The 10,741-nt window shown below is 38.2% G+C and overlaps 1 long non-coding RNA gene across 1 annotated transcript; it reads right to left on the bottom strand.

The window, feature by feature from the left end:
* Positions 1-2,651: 2,651 nt before the first annotated feature.
* On the bottom strand, positions 2,652-10,465 carry LOC116797360. The gene is made up of 3 exons (XR_004360629.1): positions 10,267-10,465; positions 8,515-8,658; positions 2,652-5,018 (listed from the first exon to the last, which is right to left on the bottom strand). It is a non-coding gene; the product is annotated as an uncharacterized LOC116797360 (long non-coding RNA).
* Positions 10,466-10,741: the final 276 nt, after the last annotated feature.

The following is a 10,741-nucleotide window of genomic DNA, read 5'->3' as shown; positions in this document are numbered from 1 at the left end:
CACATCTTCGTTATGGTGGTACTGCTCTGCCATGCTCCAGACCATCTCTGCTCGGTCCTGTAGACACATATGACAAGACAAAAGCTGAGCACTTAGCTAGTAAGAGATTAGAGATGAGAAGGTAACCAGGACCACCTGGAGACCTGGGAGGAGAACCTCATCTCCTGACTACCAGCCCCATGACAGCACACTGACTTCTCCATGCTTTTGCAGGAGCTGGTCAGCCAAGGCACATGCTCATTTTCTCATCTTGAGCTGCTCTGCTACTTGACACGTTCAAGACAAACACAATAAATCTCTACTGACAGATACAGTGAACAGTGCTTATTCCTTGTACAGTTCCACTGAAATCTAGGCGAAGCATTACAGACATTGACGGAATTTCCCTTTCTGCTTGCTGAGTGCGGGAACAGACAGAGCCCAGCTTTGCTACAAGAGGTTGATTTCTCCACACCTAACTCTAATTGCTTTCTGAGGATATAAAGAGAAGAGGAAAACGCCTCTGTCACAAGAAAGGAGAGACACAGCACTCCTGTATGAACACCAGAGCTCCTGGTGCCATCACAGAAAAATGGGACAGCAGGTGATACAAGTGCCTGAAGCCCTCCAAGTACCTCCTGTAGAATACACCTGTAGAAAGGTTGTATATGTGTGTGTCTGAATTCTGAACAGCAACCACAGATTAACTGTTGCATTTTTGCCCATATGACAGCTTGATATTCAAGTCATCATTCTTCCAGCCCTTTTCCCTCTTGAATGGGTTTGGAAATTAGTGTTTCTTAGTGGGTCGGATCAAGCAGCACTTTGATTTTCAAATGTGGCTAGGCTTTCAAATGAGATATAGACTTTGAGAGTTTGGAGGCTGTACATTACAAACGGAAACCAGAAAATACCTTCTCTACCCTTTTTCCAGTTCTTTCTCCTGAAGAAGTTTTCCCAGATATTTTATGATTAGACAGATTGGAAGTGCAATGGTCAGCGCAATTTCTGCTTTTTTCGTCTCTCACTTTTTCTCTTCAAGAACATGTTATATAGACTTCAAAAAAATTAATTTTATAGCATAATGCAGCATCGTATGGGAAAAAACTCTGGAAATCATGGGAAATGTAAACATATAGGAGTGATAGTCATTGTATAATGTTTCAGTGTATAGCAGAGAGCACTGTTTGTAAATCTGTTAGATTAAATTTCCTTGCTGCCATTGAAGAGCTTGCTTAACAATATCGGTTAAGACCTCAGCCTTTGAAATCACTATTTTCATTTCCAGAAGAAGGAGAACAGGATGAAGATCAGTGTATTTCATCATGGATTTTCAGCAAGAGACATGTATATGAGTTCTCTGGGATGTAATTTTTAGTGGTGTCAAAACTGACAGAAAGATAAAAGAACTTAAAGGAAAAAACATACACATCTGCAAATGAGGTCCATCTTTTCAGTCAACAAGCTTTGGAATTAAAAGAGAATACAGGAAAGAAAAATAGAAAGGGACCCATCCATACCTGCCTCTTCAGAAAACTGACCATGTGAGAAAAAATTATCACGCACAGGAGACAGCCTCACTCTCAGAGCAGGCTGGCTGTGAGGAGATGAGCCATGGTGCCACTCGCCTCAGTGCACAAGTCTGCCCAGAGCCCTCTCACAGGGGCTTTATTGGTAAATTGGGACCTCACAGCACACTCTGCACCCAGGAATGTCATCATGTTAATAATAACACTTATTTGTATTGGGATACAAAAAGGTCCAAAAAGGTTCCAAAAAGGTCTGCCTTTCCAGGTCAAGGACCTCATTGTGTTTGGCACAGTAGAGTGAGAAAATCTGTCCCTGAAGAGCTGACACTTTAAACAGAAAGTACTAGCTGCAGTGAGAACCCAAATTGAAATTCAGGAGATACTTCATTTCTTCATGTCATCATACCACTTGACAATGAGTGGTACAGAAAAATAATATGCTCAGACATATACTATAAATAATTTAATTCATAATTAAACGTTTGCGTGTCAGCTATCCTTAGATGTAGGTCTTCCAGCAACCACTGAAAACAGGAGTCTACTCTAAAAACAAATCAGTTAACACCTGAAGGCTGTAATCTGCACTAATGCAATCACTTAAATTAGTAACATTTTTCATTTCATTGTGTTTGTTTATATTCATTTTTTGGAGCTAAATTGGCCATGAATGATGAAGATATTGTAATTTGATTTCATACCAGATGTAATTGGGCCAACAGGGCATCATTTTATATGTCACTGTAAACAGCACTGCAGAAATGAAAGCATAGGAGGGTACTTGGATTTTTAAGCTTGAGAAAATGCTGAGCTGAGAAGTTCCTGTCTATGTTGATCCCGGAGCTCAAGAGAGGCTTGTGTCCAGTGTGACATTTCACGTGCACCACTAATACAGGCTCCTTAGCAGTCACTGGAGAAAATCTATTCAAAGGCATCCACTTCACGAATGTTTTTATTAAAGATCAGGTATGGACAAACCGAAAGGTTAACTCTGTCCTCTGGGTGTAGGGGGACAGGGAATAGCGTCATCTAATCATGCTGCAATTCCTGGGGATCAGGCAGTTCAGCTGCTTCATAAAATGTAGCATCTCTACTGAAAATTCAGAGATGTTTAAAGGGACATCCTTAAAGCAGTAGTGTGCAGTATTTTATATTGAAATATTAGTTGATCCAGCTGAAATAGAGCTGGATTCTTTATACTTCTTCCTTTTCTCTACAATTTCCTCACGAGAGTGATCCCTTACTTGTGGCATCCATGCCATTAAAATTACCACAGTGAACAAAAGCATACCATGGTAGTAAGAGGTTCCAGCTAGACAGGTATCCACCAGAACCGAAATCACCTTCATTATTTTTAAAATTTGCAATATGTCACTGACAAAGCTGAGCCAGCATCTGAGATTTTCAGTGAGATATTGGTGACGTATTTATTGCTTGTCCTTCTTTATCTAAAAGCCAAAACACATCCAACGGCTTCAAACATGGTTCTTTTCTCTTTTACTAGCAAACATGTCTGCTGTGGTAAAGTTTCCCAAAGCCGATTCTCTCCTCCTATGGAAATCGTCACCTGCCTTGCCAAGTTCACTCCACAAGGGTAACCTCAGCTCCTTCAACCTTACATCCCATAAGTCCCATCCAGTATTTTAGTTTCTTTCCTTTTTTTTCCCCTCAAATCCCATTTCCAGACATCAGAAAAGACCCTTAATGGTAGGTAGCAGTAAATGGCAAGTCATTCACCTGGCACCTTCTGCACCAATTTGTTTCAGAAAATGGGCAGGCATTAAGAGCACTACATTTTAAAGCCAGGTACCTCACATTAGACTTCTGAATAGATGTGTTGATTCCCAGGCTTTCTGAGTAACCAGTTTCTCACCATTAGGTTATATTTTTGCAGTATATTATTCATAGAGTAAATGCCCCAGATAACATGTGGTCCTTAGTAAACAACAAAAACAAAGGGACATAAATCATATATAAATCTCTTTGCAAATTTGGTTAGCTACTTAGCCACAAACATGCATCTTTAAAACTCAATTTCTATTTTTTTTCTCTTCTTTAGGGTGAAATCTGGATTAATTTTTAATTATTTTTTTCTAGCAAAAGGTTGCAGTTCTATAAACTCTCTTTGTCTTGGAGGTGGTATGAGTTTGGGAGTCTTGGCCTTCCTTTCCAGTCATGGGTTACAGCACAGTTAAACTACAAACTAAAGTTAGCAAATTCTCTTCATTAACATTCCAGACATGATTTTGAATTAGAGAGCAGATTATACAAATGTTCTTAAGAGAAATTCAGTTAAGTTTATTGGGATGGTAATATTTGTTGAAGAATTTTAGTGGAAACTTGTATTTACCCCTGGAAATATCAAAATACAGACCTGCTTCCATCCCTATGGGGCCACAATGTTTCCAATACTTTAAAACATAGTTTTGAATAAGATATGTTGTATGGGTGTTATGAGAGGGACTTTTGAGGTCTCAGGATCTTCAAGCACTGCTAAATCCAGTAAAGGATGTGGAATTACCAAGGAAGAATATTGGTACTTCCCTCTTCAGTAAATGGTGTTGAGATCTTCTGATGAAAAGCATAGATAAGTGAGGTACTATCTGTGCCACCAGTCAAATCAGACAGCCTCATGCACAATCTGTTTATTTTTACAGTGAAGTATATTATACTGTCAAAGGACACTTAATCATCTACAATAAATATTCATCTACATGTATCATGCACTTGAGCTGCATGAAAGTTGAGTTCAGAGTACAGAAATGAATGAGAAACTTGTAAGATAAATGTCACCTTTCAATGCTGTTCTTGTGGATAAATTGCAGATGGATAAACAAAGTCAATTATTTCATACAAGTGTTCCTTGACTCAACATGAGTGTTCCTTATGCCTAGACTAAAATCCTAAGCCTCATCATTTACTTTTTGTCAGAGAATGGCATGAAGAAACAGTATGAAGTTCCACTAACTGAGGATAATTAAGTACGGTAACACACAAACATTATCAAATATATTTTCCCAGAAACAAAGGTCGCATGCTGTGGTTTAGAACAAATCTCACCTGTGCTTACTAAACGACTCTAGCAACTACTAGAGAAATATTTTGATTAACACTAGCAGAGAATGTAGCACATAAATTGAATTTCCACATGCAGTTATCAACCAGCAATGACTCTGAAGCATGGCAAAGTATCATTTCCATGGTCTCAATCACAAAAGAGAAAGCAAATTTAAACTAATCTTTAAATTTGCTTCTCTTTGAGTTTATATTTGCTGAGTTTTGAATATATTAACATATGTTTTAACTACTTTACTTTTATTCTTAATTTTCTAAGGAAATAAAATATTTTCCCTGGAACAGTCTTTTATTTGGTTTTAATCTGTCCACATTTATATAAGAACTGTTTTTCATGAGCAACAAGAAGAACACTAGATGCAAGAACTCTATTTTGTGATATGCCCAGAGAAGCAAAGTCACACAGCTGGGAAGGCCCATTTTCCTATGTTCTGTCATCTGCAGATAAAACAAAACAAAAAGAAATTGTCTTGAAGAAGTAGTATTAAGATTCAACAATTTGTGAATGTTAATTCTGAAAAAAAGTTTTATGCTAATAAGAAGATACAGAAAGTGTTGTTATGGCACTGCCACCTCTGTTAAAAACCATGACATTTAAAAGTTATGTATAACCATTCTTGTCCTAATTTGGATTATTTTTTTCTGCCTACTAGAAGTTTGGTGTCATTTTAACATTAAAGCCTGGAGAGCATCTGAAGGTTTAGTCACATGGCTGAACGCAAACACGCTGTGGCTGTGGCTGTTTAGCAAGCTAACTGTGACTCCCCTCCTGCCCAGCCAGAGACAGCCACCTATACATCACGCTTGGTCCACACAGCCCCAGTCACGAGGCCATGCACATTAATTCACCTCAGGTAAGGCAGCTCAATTTACTTCGTCTCAAAGCCAAGGCAGCATAAAAACAGGGCAGGGTCACTTGTTCCACCATCTTCAGCACTACACTTGCCCATATGCCCAAATATTTCTTTCTCATGCTGTGTCTAACAGCACAACCTAAAAATCCACCAAACCCAACTATATCACTGTATCACAGGGGTCTAGGCTTTAAATTTTTCTTGTTTTCTAAGTATTCAAGGAGCCTGTTCTGCCACTTACTGACTACAACAGTAAATGTGTTGCTTGTGCTGCCTTGGGGGCTGCAGGTTCCCCCTCCATGTTTGAGAGATCTGACCCTGGTTGTCTGACTCGTGCCTCCACACCAAGAGCCAGCCAGCCCTGCCTGCAGTGTTACTGAATTGTGCCTTAATGAAATATAGGAGAATAAACAGAGATGCTGTTTCCTTGAAAGCCACTACATCTGAAAATTGGCAGGCTGCAGTACATTATACCACCATAGGGTCATAATGTCTAAATATATTGTATATAGAAAATAGTTACCGAAAAGTAAGTATAGTCAGCATTTGTAATAAATAATAGCTAATAAAATAGTGAAAGCATTACATTCTAGGATGTAGGATTCTATGTCTTCCATTATTTAGTAATTTATCATGTGAAATCCACTGACCTTTCCAAGCTTTCCTTTTTCCCTTTCTTTTTTGTGAAGCAGGAGTGTTAATTATGCTTTCACTTTTTTTATTGAGCAACATTAGCATACAAATAGGCCATCAATAAGCAATTACAATCTCCATCTCAGAAAGAAGAGAACTACAATATTAAGTGTAGCTGCTCACGCATACACACAAGTCCTTTTAAAAAAAAAGACAGAGCAACTCACAATTGAATAAAACAGGAATGCACAGGAAAAACAGACAATGATAGATGGATAAATATCAGGCTAGCTCTCGGGCAGGGAATTCAAAAAGGTCCTTCTTATTCATCAGCCAAACATAAGACTCAAAATAACCCCAGTTTTCCCCAGACTGCCCTGCCACTGACTCCAGAGATTAAAAATCTGTTCAGATCTCATGCTGGTAACATTTATGAATTTTACTCAAGTGGAAACTATCAGTTGTGTCAAATGGCACTGACTTATGTCTTAAGCAGCATTTGACTTATTGCCAGTGAAACACTAAATCTGCTTGCTTCTTTTTTATAGTGGGGGACCTATATGGAGAAAGGGTTCGTTTCTTGCATTTATCACTGTAAGAGTAGATTTGTGCTAAAGATGAATACTAAAACAATCACCACAATATTTTTTTCTGTAAGTACAACACATTGCTGCTGTGCCTTTCGTCCAAGGTCCAGTGTAAACCTGAACCTGCATTGATTTAAGTAAATATGTTATTTTAAACCTTTTTAGTTGAATCAGTTTCACTTCATACTGATGGCCTAAATTTGACTTCAAATGCAAATAGAGGGAAAATTAATTTTTAAGAGTCCACATAAGATGTTTTCACCTAACATTTAAGACCATTTAATCTTAAAATCGGTTATGTTTAAACATACTGTCAATCAGCCAGTGCAGTTATAGAAGTCACTAACCCTCAACTGAGATACAATAAATAACAAGATTCTGATTCACAGACCGTTGTGGAAAATGTAAATAGCTTACTTTAAAACCATCTTTGATTGAAAGAAGACCTCTAACACCACTATGCCTTGATCTGTTGCAAGCTTCATGTCTGAAGCTGCTTTTGCATATTCTGTTTGGGCTGTACATGCTCTATGGCAAAATATAGAGTAAACACCCTGAATTAACAAAACCAAAGCCTACTGAAGAAAAAGCTGCTTACAGGTTTCATGCAAGTGATCATGATCTCCTGCCCTATGGTTTTTTCCATCAAAATAATAAATAAATCTTTGAAAACTACATAACATTGGCTGTCTAGGAGGTCGTCTATTGTTTAGGACTTCAGCAGACAAGTTCTGCCAAATCCTGCCTCGTCAGCTGGGGAAACGATTCTCTTGGCTTCTCACCTTGCCTGCCAGCAGCAAATACCATCCAACATGGACACAGAACCACACAGGAATCCACTCAGCAGAAACTAGTTTGTAACCTACCATTGCAGTTTAACCAAATACAGATTAAGTTGTGAATTTCAGTTGTCAACATTGCCACTGCTCACTCCACTGTTCCATCTCCCCTTTGAGGGTGCTATTTTCTCAGTTGCTCAGGAGGATTCAAAGATATTCATTAACAACAGCATCCTCTTAATGCAGTTTAACTTAACGCAGCCTCTCCTCCAGGTTTGAGCTGCTAAAGTCCCAGCTGCTGTCGAAAGATTTCTCTGGTTTTAAAATACAATGTGACATGCTGTGGTGGGGGGAAACCATGACACATGCCTAGAGAGTGACAAATACATTTTAACTCCACTATTCTCTTCAGTTTTGTAAAATCTCAATTTTTTCCTCTGGCATTTTAATGCTTTACCACTGACATTTTGCATGACATTTCCTGATGGCTTTTTTCTGGTGGTGTTAGTACATGGGTTTATGACACTGCCAAGGACCATACAGAAAAAATTTTTGATACCCTGATATCAGCACTGAAAACAGCAGAGAAAAGACTTGAGGGCAGCTGTTCAGAGGAGCAGGTTTTAAGGTGAAGTCCCATGACTTCAGGTGAGCTAACCTAACAATTCATTGTTGACACTTTGGTGTGATATTGTGGTTCTCCCCATCTTCCCTTTCCTCCCTATGACACTCGTCCTCCCCCTATTCTTATCTCGAGCTGGCTCTGATGTCTTTGAGCCACTCCTTTCACCAATTCATTTCTCTAACCCAGTACAAACTATGCTGTAGGCTGGGAGGAAAAGATCAGGTAGTAGTTTCTGTAGGCTTAGTGAGATCAAGGACCAAAGTCAATGAGAATCTCGGGCTGGAAAAGATCTTTAAGATCATCGAGTCCAGCCATTAACCTTGAGGTTGTACAACCAAGAGAAGAGGAGTGACACCCACCCTTCATGGAAACAACCGGACACAGGAAACCAAAGTTTAACCCAACTTCATCTATCATGGTAGGACATTTCCGATCACTCTCAAAGAGTTTGCTGACCTGTTCACAGGCTTCATGCTCTTTGATTCAACTGTCCAAGTGGTAATGTCCACAGAATGGTGCAGACAGGGGAATGGGCTATTGGAAAGGAACATTTCATACACAGACTTCCCCCCTGGTTATCTTCGTGATTTCAGAAAGTACCTAGAGAATAAGAGTGTAAAAAGACAAAAGGGTCTCAAATGCTCAACAATGAGAGGTAGAAAAATCTATTCCATTAGTTGATTAGCAATGTGCTAACAGATTCTTTCTCCATAATTAATAGCACCAGACTAGTACTACTAGAAGGAAGGGGACTTTTCAAACTCAGCTCTCCAACATCGTTATTTTGGATTTCTGTACACTAAATGTATCTCAACATGAAATGAGAAATTTCACTTTTAAGTGTTGTGATTTTGTCAATTTTAAAATAAATATATATTTTTTGGATCTTTTCTCTATTTAAAATAGAAAATATAATAAAAATTAACTTTTTTTTCTGAAAAATAGATTTTTAAGAATTCTAACTTGGCAGAAAATCTTCTTCTTGAAAATGTGGGACCTCCCTCTAATTAGATAAGTTTTAACACTCTTGTTGTAACTCTCTTTATAACATTGCACAACCATATACCCAGGTAAAGCTTTTGAATTATAATTTTGCAAGGCAATATTGCAACTCATTTTCAAGATATTTCAAATCAGCAGCCCAGCCCAAAGACATCCATTCCAATTGTTCTCTGATTCTAAGATTGCTGAAGGTTCACACTTAATCATAAACACAGACTGTAGAACTGCAGCTGTTATTAAAATAGAGATAAGATAAATCTTAATTGACTGGTTGTACATCTGTAAACAAATAAACTAATCCTATCTCCCTGAATTGCAAGTGACAGTTTTGCATCAGCCTGAGGAGATTTTTTTTTTTAATTTCTTACTGGTTATAAATTACAGTGATAGAAAATGTACAGTTTGAAAACAATAGAATTTTAGCAGTTCTTTCAAATTTATCTTGATAATTAATCTGAGAAAGAGAAGAGTTAATGCGTATTCTTATGCTTGTCTTCCCAAAACAGACATAAGTTGGACTAGTAAGTGACACTGCATTCAGCTGTGGTATTTTGTGTGACAAATCCATCACTGGGGTAACTCCAATAACTTTAATGTTCCTGCCATTCCTCTGAGAAATAAAGTGAAACAGAAAAGTTAAGATCGCAGCTCTGATGGTGTCTTGGCTTTGCTGATGACCACTTTTGGATGTCTCCAACAAGCACTAATATTTTGTTGCAGTTTGGATATTCTGACATGATCTATGTCTGTGGTTCAAAATCTTCCCAATCTTCAATAAATGTCTACATGTTATACTCCCATAAATACAGAATTCCACATCAATATTTCTAACAGGCTATCTTAGAGTTATTTCCATGATGTTTTTATGCATCTTATTACTGAGTTAGTAGGGGGAATAATATTCCTTTACTTTACTTTTAAGTTGATTAAAACTTACCAGCTCTATGATGTCTCAATAACTTCCCTAAAATCACCAATTCATTTTACACATGCTACAGGAAAAGACAGTTGATAGTGTCAACTTCTGGGTCTCTTGTTTGGTCCACATACAGTTGACCAAGTTAAGGTGAGAGGTTACAACTTGATATTGCTCATTCCCACACAAATGAAGATCTGGAAATGTGGATTCTATCTGATGAATCCCCTGGTATTTCTGAGATGAGTCGTGGTTACTCACCAAACAAAAAAATTATGTCACCAAATTACCTTTGGTGCTGTTATCTTAAATGAAGGCAGACATGTGATCATTAGTAGATGCAGTGGAATTTCATTCAGCCTAGAAGTGTTTGCCCTGGAATAAAGCTAAACTGCTTTGGTAGAAGAGGTCAAACAATACCCTTGAAAACAGCCCTGAATGCAAAATTTTGTTTTAAATGTATTAATTTCAGTTTGTGATTTCCTTAATAAATGTTTATTTCTTTAAACATAAAATCGAGGGAAAAAAAGAAAAATCAAATTTTTTCGTTGGTTGGTTGGTTTGTTTTTGAGAGGGAAATCATAGAATAGTTTGGGTTGGAAGGGACCTTAAAGATCCCCTAGTTCCATCCAGCCTGCCAGAGGCAGGGATGCCATTCACTAGATCAGGTTGCTCAGACCCCCATCCAACCTGGCCTTGAGCAATTCCAAGGATGGGGCAGCCACAGTTTCTCTGGGCAACCTGTCCCAGTGCTTCATCACCCTG

The sequence above is a fragment of the Chiroxiphia lanceolata genome, chromosome 1 (assembly GCF_009829145.1).
Source record: "Chiroxiphia lanceolata isolate bChiLan1 chromosome 1, bChiLan1.pri, whole genome shotgun sequence".
Taxonomy (NCBI): Eukaryota; Metazoa; Chordata; class Aves; order Passeriformes; family Pipridae; genus Chiroxiphia; species Chiroxiphia lanceolata.
The sequence above is the reverse complement of the archived record's forward strand: the minus strand, read 5'-3'. Positions and strand labels throughout refer to the sequence as shown.